Raw genomic sequence first — 10,573 nt, forward strand, 5'->3', positions numbered from 1 at the left:
CACCCTAGAACCATCTCAAACTCGAGATCCACCAAGGAAAGGTGCTAAGGCCAAAAATCATCAAGTTTTCTTCCATCTTTTCTTCCAAAAACCGAAACCACACCCAAGGTGAGCTTCATACCCCCTATTTTCTGTTTTTATGAGTTTTGTGGGGGGGGGGAATACAATTGAAAGTGTAGATCTATATGTGTTTTGTATGCCTTGTATGATTTCCATGCTTATATGTATGCTTTTGTGTGTTATAATGTTGGATCTAGCCATAAAACCCCTCAAAACCGAGATATATCTTGTGTGAAATGATTTTATCTTCAAATATATTTCTACATACAAAGGGTTTCAAGAAAAATGGCTAAGTGGTTTAGTAATAATTTTCTTTGGGTTAAAAACACCAATTTTGGGCCTAAAATGTGAAAAATACAAAATTAAGGGTCTAAATTGGCATATCACGAATTCTGCTGGATGAAGTGTGCCAAAACAGTTTCCATAAATCAATTTTTGGAAATATACTCATTTAGGGGATTAAAAACATAAATTCCAAGCTTAATGGGCTAAAAATGACATTTTTGGCCCAATGAGGCCCATTATGCGAATTTTTCTGTTTTGGAGGGTCAAAACTGTGATTTTCTGTAAAACAGTGGACTATAAGTGTTCCAAATCCTTTTCAAAGGTTTAAAATGCTTTTAAATTTAAAAAGGACCAAAGTTGCAAAAATTTTCCAATTTGGGCCAAAATTGCCAAAGTTGCGAAAAAGAAGGGTTAAAACCGAGAAAACTGCATTTTCAGGGACTTAAACTGTTTTCTATGAAAAATATGCTGAAAAATATTAATTTCAATAATTTTTGGTGTTAAAATGTCAAGAAAATTTGTTTAAGGACCAAACCGGGAAGTATTTAATAAAAGGGTTGAAAATGTAAATTTTACAAACAATGAGGGGCTGAAAACAGAAAAATTTCAAGGCTAATTCAATATACACAATTTGATCAAATAATGGCACCGCGGCTTTCGACGAAATACAATACATTACTATACCAAAAGTCGTTGTTAAACGAATTGGCTCGGTCTCGAACCAATAGAAATCTACAACTACTAACACTACGACACTACTACACTACGGTTCATACAAATAACGTTTGGGAACTTAGCTTACATACGAGTGTGCACAGACGTCTACGCACCATCTTCGGGCCCCAAAAGTGTAAAATCTTGCTTGTTGGGCCTAGCTAGCCTAATGACCTGATCTTAAGGCCCGAAGACGCATATTTTCTACGAAGTGTTGAGTTTCACCGACTTGGCACAACGTAGAGGGACTTTCAATGGCTTGTATACCACTGGTCCCCAAGGGTCCTTGGTATTGCTAGAAGAGTCTGCATATTTTACGAGGCGGGTCGGGGACCCCTCGTATGCATATTATCCCCAACCGATTAATAGAGTCATCGAGGCCTTCGTGTCCTCTTACTCTTCGGATGTGGGACGACACATAGTCAGGGCGGCTGGATAACGTGATTTGTACGAACGACGCCTTCGGGATCGTTAGTATTACTATGAACTGGGCGTTTGTGTAATGCGGGTTTGTAGTAAATAATCATGCTCAAAAATAATCCAACGTCGCCTGGGAATGACACTTCTATCTTTGTAATGGTTTCAACGCAACTTAACGGATTTCAAAGGATTAGGAAAACATCGGGTTTTCCTAGGTTTTTTCAAAACATATCGGATTCGAAACGCATATAATTTTTAATAAACAATTTTCACAAGTATAGAAACAAACAGGCATACCTATGGATCTTCACAACATTTTCGAAAGTCTTTCTTTTCAGAAAATATCGGATTTTCTGGTGGTTTTCAAACAATACAAACATTGGATTTCAAACACTACTTATAAACTCACCAACATTTCATATGTTGACGTTTTTCAAAATACTTGTATTCTCAGGGAACCAGTGAATCAAAGGAAATCATATTCAGTGACGGTTGCAGTTTATTTACGTATGAATCAAACAATTCAATTTTTTTTGGGGATGTAATGTTTAAACAATGTATTTCATGTAAACGCTACTGGTTGTACTGTATTGATGAATGGTGACGAATGTTGTTATGTTTCATATATATTCAATGTTATGGTATACAATTGAGTCACGACAGCCCCCGGACGTTTCCGCCGTCTGGTTCGGGGGTGTGACAGGTTGGTATCAGAGCTTTGTTTATAGTGAACTAGCATGTCGAGCCATACATTGATATGCAACTATAAACCAAAAAGAGGGACTAACATAACTCTGAACAAAACAAGTAAATAAAACACACTTGCTTGCATTAGGAATAAGGACCTAACGCTGAATCAAACACAATAACACTGGTATCTCGGTTAATTCGGGACTGTTCTTAGTGATACCAAGGAGTGAATGTAGCCTGATCAACTACATTCTCTCCAAAGTAAACCTAACACACGTCTTGATGAGAACGGGATAGCTAGGGAACCTAAAACTATACCCTTCTAGCACCAAAAAGAGAACGTCTATTTAGTATACCATAGTGGAAGAGGCATAGGATGATATTAGTGAACTCTTAGGTGTTTTGCTATGTGTTGCGAATCTATGATTGTATGCTAAATGATAGAAGTACTTAAGTTCGTGCCATACACCTAGTCAGTAGGACCACGACCTCACGGAAACCACGTACACTCAACATCTTTCCGTTTCGTGACAAGAAGATGCCTCGCCGACCTACTCGCGGAAATCCCGAACCAACCCCGCCCGAAGTTGACACCACTGCTTTCCAGGCAGCCGTGTCTGCTGCGGTCACAGCAGCTATGGCACAACTTCACCGAGGGAACAACGGAGGAGGTAACGGGCAAGGATCCGGAAGTTCGAACAACGGGACGAACCAAGGACTCACTAAAACGTGCACCTACAAGGATTTTGCGAACGCTAAACCCCGAACTTTCAACGGCACTGGAGGAGTGATCGCTCTAAAGCGATGGATCGAGAAGGTAGAGTCGGTATTCGAGATATGCGAGTGCCCCGAGCAGATGAAGGTGAAGTTCGCGGCCTGCACTTTCGTGGACCAAGCACTCACTTGGTGGAATGGTCACGTAGAAGCTATGACACTCCCTGTCGCCAACTCTATTCCCTGGGCAGAAATGAAAGAAATGTTAATGGCGGAGTACTGCCCCCGAGGCGAAATACAGAAGATGGAGCAGGAACTATGGAATCTCACGGTGCAGAATGGGAACATCGATGCTTACATATCGAGATTCAGTGAACTATCTATGTTGTGCCCGGGTATGATCACATCAGAGGGAAAGAAGATCGAACGATTCATCTGGGGACTGACATCCCCTATTCAAGGGAATGTGATAGCTGCGAACCCTGAAACGTTTGACAGTGCAAAGAGATTGGCAAAAAGACTATATGATCATAACCACAAAAAGGGCGAGAAACCGGTAGAGACTGAGAAGAAGAAGGAGAGTGATGGTAAGAAAGGATGGAACAACAAGAGAAAGGGGCGTCAGGGCCCCGAGACCTCTAAAAAGCAGCAAACGGTGGCAGTTAACGCTGTCATTGCGCCGGTTCCAGTCACATCACATGCTCCAGCCTCAGCTGCTTCAAATGCTTCAAGACCCTATTCCGGTAATTCTCCCAAGTGCAGTAAGTGCGGGTTCCATCACCATGGAGAATGCAAGGAGTTCCATTGCACCAGTTGCAACCGAAAGGGACACACTGCAAGGTTCTGCAGGACTTATCCTTCTCAGAACCAGAGTCAGGGAAACAACCAGAACAACAACAACCCCCGCAATAACATCAACACCAATACCGGCGGCAACAACGCAGGACCTAGCCACACCTGTTTTGGGTGTGGAAGGACGGGGCATTTCCGTCGAGATTGCCCTAACAACAACAACTCAGGAAACAGAGGAGCAGGAAGAATGCTGACTATGGGTCAGAGTGATGCAGTTCAGGACCCCGCAGTTGTGACCGGTACGTTCCTCCTAAACCACACTTATGCATGCATCTTATTTGATACCGGAGCGGAGCGAAGTTTCGTAAGTGAGAAGTTTAAACATTTACTAAAACAACAACCCCAGAAGCTAAATGAAACCTATACGGTGGAAATGGCCAATGGGAAAACCGAATCCACTAGGGAAATCTACATCGGATGTACCCTAACCCTCAACCAACACGCCTTACGAATAGATCTTATGCCAGTATCAATTAGGAGTTTCGATGTGATTATCGGCATGGATTGGTTAAGCCCCCACCATGCTGAGATTATGTGCCATGAGAAGGCCATTCGCCTTCGTCTCCCAAATCACGAAACCCTAGTAATTTACGGAGATAAACCCAGTACGAATCTTCGTCTCATTTCGTGCATCAAAGTACAAAAACACTTGCGAAAGAACAATTTGGCGTTCTTGGCTCACATAGTGGACAAGACCAAAGAAGAAACTAACATCCAAGACATTCCAGTAGCGTGTGAATTTCCGGACGTGTTTCCCGAAGATCTTCCAGGAGTACCCCCAGAGAGACAGGTTGAGTTCCGAATCGACCTCGTTCCAGGAGCAACTCCTCTCGCTAAATCACCATATCGGTTGGCACCTGCTGAAATGCAGGAATTGTCCGGCCAACTCAGTGAGCTTCTGGACAAGGGATTTATCCGACCTAGCTACTCGCCATGGGGAGCTCCGGTGCTCTTTGTCAAAAAGAAGGACGGATCTTTCAGAATGTGTATCGATTACAGAGAGTTAAATAAACTCACTGTTAAAAACCGCTACCCACTCCCGCGAATCGACGATCTATTCGACCAGCTCCAAGGAGCTAGCTATTTTTCAAAAATAGATTTACGGTCCGGATACCACCAACTCAAAGTCCGAGAAGAGGATATTCCTAAAACCGCTTTTCGAACCCGCTACGGACATTATGAATTCGTTGTAATGCCCTTCGGTCTAACAAATGCACCTGCCGCATTTATGGACCTAATGAATCGAATCTGTCGACCGTTTCTGGACAACTTCGTCATTGTGTTTATCGATGACATCCTCGTCTATTCTCGAAGCAAAGAGGAGCATGGCCAACATCTCCGACAAGTCCTAGAGACGCTGCGATCGGAAAAGCTTTACGCCAAACTCTCTAAGTGTGAGTTTTGGCTACGGAGCGTGAATTTTCTAGGTCACGTAGTTAGCCAAGACGGAATTCATGTGGATCCCTCTAAGGTCAAAGCCGTGGAAGGATGGGCAACTCCGACTACGCCCACAGAAATTCGTCAGTTCTTAGGCCTAGCAGGCTACTATAGGAGATTCATCCAAAACTTCTCTAAGATCGCTAAGCCGCTTACCTTGCTTACGCAAAAGAGCGTGCCATTCAAGTGGACAGACCGACAAGAGATTGCGTTTCGAACCTTGAAGCAAGCTTTTTGTAGCGCTCCTGTGCTATCTCTACCCGAAGGAACGGAAGATTTTGTAGTCTACTGTGACGCGTCGAATCAAGGCTTAGGTTGCGTTCTCATGCAACGTGGAAGAGTGATAGCATATGCGTCCTGCCAACTAAAGACGCACGAAGTAAATTACACGACCCATGACCTAGAACTGGGAGCCGTGGTCTTCGCTCTGAAAATTTGGAGGCACTACCTGTACGGCACAAAGTGCACCATCTTCACGGACCACAAGAGCCTCCAGCACATCTTGAATCAGAAGGAGCTGAACACTCAAATTGCATCAGTCCAGGCAGGGCCAATGTGGTAGCCGATGCATTAATTCGGAAGGAGTACTATAATCGCCGTACGAAAACGCACTCGATAACCATTCAGTCTCACCTGACCACTCAAATTGCATCAGTCCAGGCAGAGGCTATGAAAGCGGAAAATAGAACTAGCGAGGCATTACGCGGAATGGAGAAGAACCTGGAAGTCAAAGAGAATGGGGTATACTACTTCATGAACCGTATTTGGGTCCCAAAAATCGGAGGATTTAGGGAGACCGTTATGAAGGAAGCCCACAAGACACGATACTCCATTCATCCCGGTTCGGACAAGATGTATTTGGACATTAAACAACACTATTGGTGGCCTAACATGAAGGCGGAAATCGCGACTTATGTTGGTAAGTGCCTTACGTGCGCCAAAGTAAAAGTGGAGTACCAGAAACCTTCCGGATTGTTACAGCAACCGGCAATCCCTGAGTGGAAATGGGAGGGGATTTCTATGGACTTCGTGACCAAGCTGCCCAAGACGTCGGACGGACTGGACACCATATGGGTAATAATCGACCGACTGACGAAATCTGCCCATTTCCTACCAATCAAAGAATCCTACAAGATGGAGAGACTGACGCGGTTGTACCTACGAGAAATCGTAAGACTCCATGGAGTGCCAAAATCTATCATCTCGGATAGGGACAGTAGGTTCACGTCGCGGTTTTGGCAATCACTCCACAAGGCAATGGGAACTCATCTCGATATGAGCACCGCATATCACCCACAAACGGACGGTCAGAGTGAACGAACCATTCAGACGCTTGAAGACATGCTTCGTGCTTGTGTGATAGACTTTGGAAAGTCTTGGGATACCCACCTACCGTTGATCGAATTCTCATATAACAATAGTTACCATTCAAGCATCAAGGTGGCTCCTTTCGAAGCACTGTACGGGCGTAAATGTAGATCACCGTTATGTTGGGCTGAAGTAGGTGACACCCAGCTAGCAAGAACGCATACGTCGGATAGAGCACTAACAGGACCGGAGATTATTCGCGAAACCACAGAAAAGATCGTTCATATCAGAGCCCGATTACAAGCGTCGCGTGACCGACAAAAGAGCTACGCTGACAAACGACGAAAGCCCTTAGAATTCCAGGTCGGTGATCGAGTATTGTTGAAAGTCTCACCCTGGAAAGGGGTTATACGTTTCGGAAAACGGGGAAAGCTGAACCCGCGATACATTGGACCTTTCGAAATCGTCGCCCGAATAGGTCCGGTAGCCTACAGACTACAACTACCCGCGGAACTAAACGGTGTACACCCCGTGTTTCATGTCTCTAATCTGAAAAAGTGCCTATCAGATGAAACTCTCGTCATTCCTCTTGACGAAATCGAAATTAATGAGAATCTCCTGTTCGTTGAAGAACCAGTCGAAATCATGGACAAGGAGGTGAAGCGTACTAAACAGAGCCGCATCCCGATCGTGAAGGTACGGTGGAACGCGAAGCGTGGGCCAGAATTCACGTGGGAACGCGAAGATCAAATGAAGCAGAAGTACCCTCACCTATTCTAGCATTCTCAAATCTAGCTTTCAAACAGAATTTCGGGACGAAATTCCCTCTAACGGGGGGATGATGTCACAACTGGAAATTTTGAGCCATGTAATCTATACATTCAAGCTAATGTGAATCAAAAACTTCAATCAAATACATCATACAAGTACTACAAATAGTCATCAAACAATTGGAAACTTTAGAAGTTCTTGTTTAAGTCCATTTTGGGCTAGAACTCCCTTATTGGATCCAAATGGACCAATAAGCTTCCAATTAGACTATCATGGGCTTAGAACCCTAATTGGGCTCTAATTGGACCCACACTTATTTATTTCAACATTTTGGGCCATATTGGGCCTATAATGAAATGAATTAAAAGCCTTGATACATGAATAACCTAAACTAGTCCAATAAAAATATAAAAATCCTACTACATTCTTTTAAGCTTAAAACATACCCAAGATTAAATCTAATAGTGGGCTTAGGGGAAAAGGCCCAAATTTTTCCTTTCTCCCTTCACATTCTCGGCCCAAGGCCCAAATCCAAGGAGATAAGAGATGAAGTTGACTTTGGTTGCCACCTCATCTTTACCCATAGGACATCCATGCAATATAGTTCATGTTTCCATGCACATCACTTCAAAATCACTTCTTTCTTCTCTTCTCTCTCATTCTCGGCCACAAACACACACACACCCCGCAAATCTCTCACAAATCCTCTCTAGATCACTCAAGAACATCTCTCCCTCTCCACTCAAAAATCTCGAGTTCTAGGAAGCATTCAAGAGGAAATCTCCACAAAATTCTTCATCTAAGGTAAGATTATGCATAGATCTATGATTTAAATTCTTTTTGTTATCAAAATCCTTTCCTAAACTATGCAAAAATCGTGATCTTGCACCCTAGAACCATCTCAAACTCGAGATCCACCAAGGAAAGGTGCTAAGGCCAAAAATCATCAAGTTTTCTTCCATCTTTTCTTCCAAAAACCGAAACCACACCCAAGGTGAGCTTCATACCCCCTATTTTCTGTTTTTATGAGTTTTGTGGGGGGGGGGGGAATACAATTGAAAGTGTAGATCTATATGTGTTTTGTATGCCTTGTATGATTTCCATGCTTATATGTATGCTTTTGTGTGTTATAATGTTGGATCTAGCCATAAAACCCCTCAAAACCGAGATATATCTTGTGTGAAATGATTTTAGCTTCAAATATATTTCTACATACAAAGGGTTTCAAGAAAAATGGCTAAGTGGTTTAGTAATAATTTTCTTTGGGTTAAAAACACAAATTTTGGGCCTAAAATGTGAAAAATACAAAATTAAGGGTCTAAATTGGCATATCACGAATTCTGATGGATGAAGTGTGCCAAAACAGTTTCCATAAATCAATTTCTGGAAATATACTCATTTAGGGGATTAAAAACATAAATTCCAAGCTTAATGGGCTAAAAATGACATTTTTGGCCCAATGAGGCCCATTATGCGAATTTTTCTGTTTTGGAGGGCCAAAACTGTGATTTTCTGTAAAACAGTGGACTATAAGTGTTCCAAATCCTTTTCAAAGGTTTAAAATGCTTTTTAAATTTAAAAAGGACCAAAGTTGCAAAAATTTTCCAATTTGGGCCAACATTGCCAAAGTTGCGAAAAAGAAGGGTTAAAACCGAGAAAACTGCATTTTCAGGGACTTAAACTGTTTTCTATGAAAAATATGCTGAAAAATATTAATTTCAATAATTTTTGGTGTTAAAATGTCAAGAAAATTTGTTTAAGGACCAAACCGGGAAGTATTTAATAAAAGGGTTGAAAATGTAAATTTTACAAACAATGAGGGGCTGAAAACAGAAAAATTTCAAGGCTAATTCAATATACACAATTTGATCAAATAATGGCACCGCGGCTTTCGACGAAATACAATACATTACAATACCAAAAGTCGCTGTTAAACGAATTGGCTCGGTCTTGAACCAATAGAAATCTACAACTACTAACACTACAACACTACTACACTACGGTTCATACAAATAACGTTTGGGAACTTAGCTTACATATGAGTGTGCACAGACGTCTACGCACCATCTTCGGGCCCCAAAAGTGTAAAATCTTGCTTGTTGGGCCTAGCTAGCCCAATGACCTGATCTTAAGGCCCGAAGACGCATATTTTCTACGAAGTGTTGAGTTTCACCGACTTGGCACAACGTAGAGGGACTTTCAATGGCTTGTATACCACTGGTCCCCAAGGGTCCTTGGTATTGCTAGAAGAGTCTGCATATTTTGCGAGGCGGGTCGGGGACCCCTCGTACGCATATTATCCCCAACCGATTAATAGAGTCATCGAGGCCTTCGTGTCCTCTTACTCTTCGGATGTGGGACGACACATAGTCAGGGCGGCTGGATAACGTGATTTGTACGAACGACGCCTTCGGGATCGTTAGTATTACTATGAACTGGGCGTTTGTGTAATGCGGGTTTGTAGTAAATAATCATGCTCAAAAATAATCCAACGTCGCCTGGGAATGACACTTCTATCTTTGTAATGGTTTCAACACAACTTAACGGATTTCAAAGGATTAGGAAAACATCGGGTTTTCCTAGGTTTTTTCAAAACATATCGGATTCGAAACGCATATAATTTTTAATAAACAATTTTCACAAGTATAGAAACAAACAGACATACCTATGGATCTTCACAACATTTTCGAAAGTCTTTCTTTTCAGAAAATATCGGATTTTCTGGTGGTTTTCAAACAATACAAACATTGGATTTCAAACACTACTTATGAACTCACCAACATTTCATATGTTGACGTTTTTCAAAATACTTGTATTCTCAGGGAACCAGTGAATCAAAGGAAATCATATTCAGTGACGGTTGCAGTTTATTTACGTATGAATCAAACAATTCAATTTTTTTTGGGGATGTAATGTTTAAACAATGTATTTCATGTAAACGCTACTGGTTGTACTGTATTGATGAATGGTGACGAATGTTGTTATGTTTCATATATATTCAATGTTATGGTATACAATTGAGTCACGACAGCCCACGGACGTTTCCGCCGTCTGGTTCGGGGGTGTGACAATGTGTATTCCCTCTTGAGTCCGTGGGCTGTCGTGACTCAATTGTATACCATAACATTGAATATATATGAAACATAACAACATTCGTCACCATTCATCAATACAGTACAACCAGTAGCGTTTACATGAAATACATTGTTTAAACATTACATCCCCAAAAAAAATTGAATTGTTTGATTCATACGTAAATAAACTGCAACCGTCACTGAATATGATTTCCTTTGATTCACTGGTTCCCTGAGAATACAAGTAT

This window comes from Lactuca serriola, chromosome 8, assembly GCF_051521515.1.
Source record: "Lactuca serriola cultivar US96UC23 chromosome 8, Lser_US96UC23_V15, whole genome shotgun sequence".
Taxonomy (NCBI): domain Eukaryota; kingdom Viridiplantae; phylum Streptophyta; class Magnoliopsida; order Asterales; family Asteraceae; genus Lactuca; species Lactuca serriola.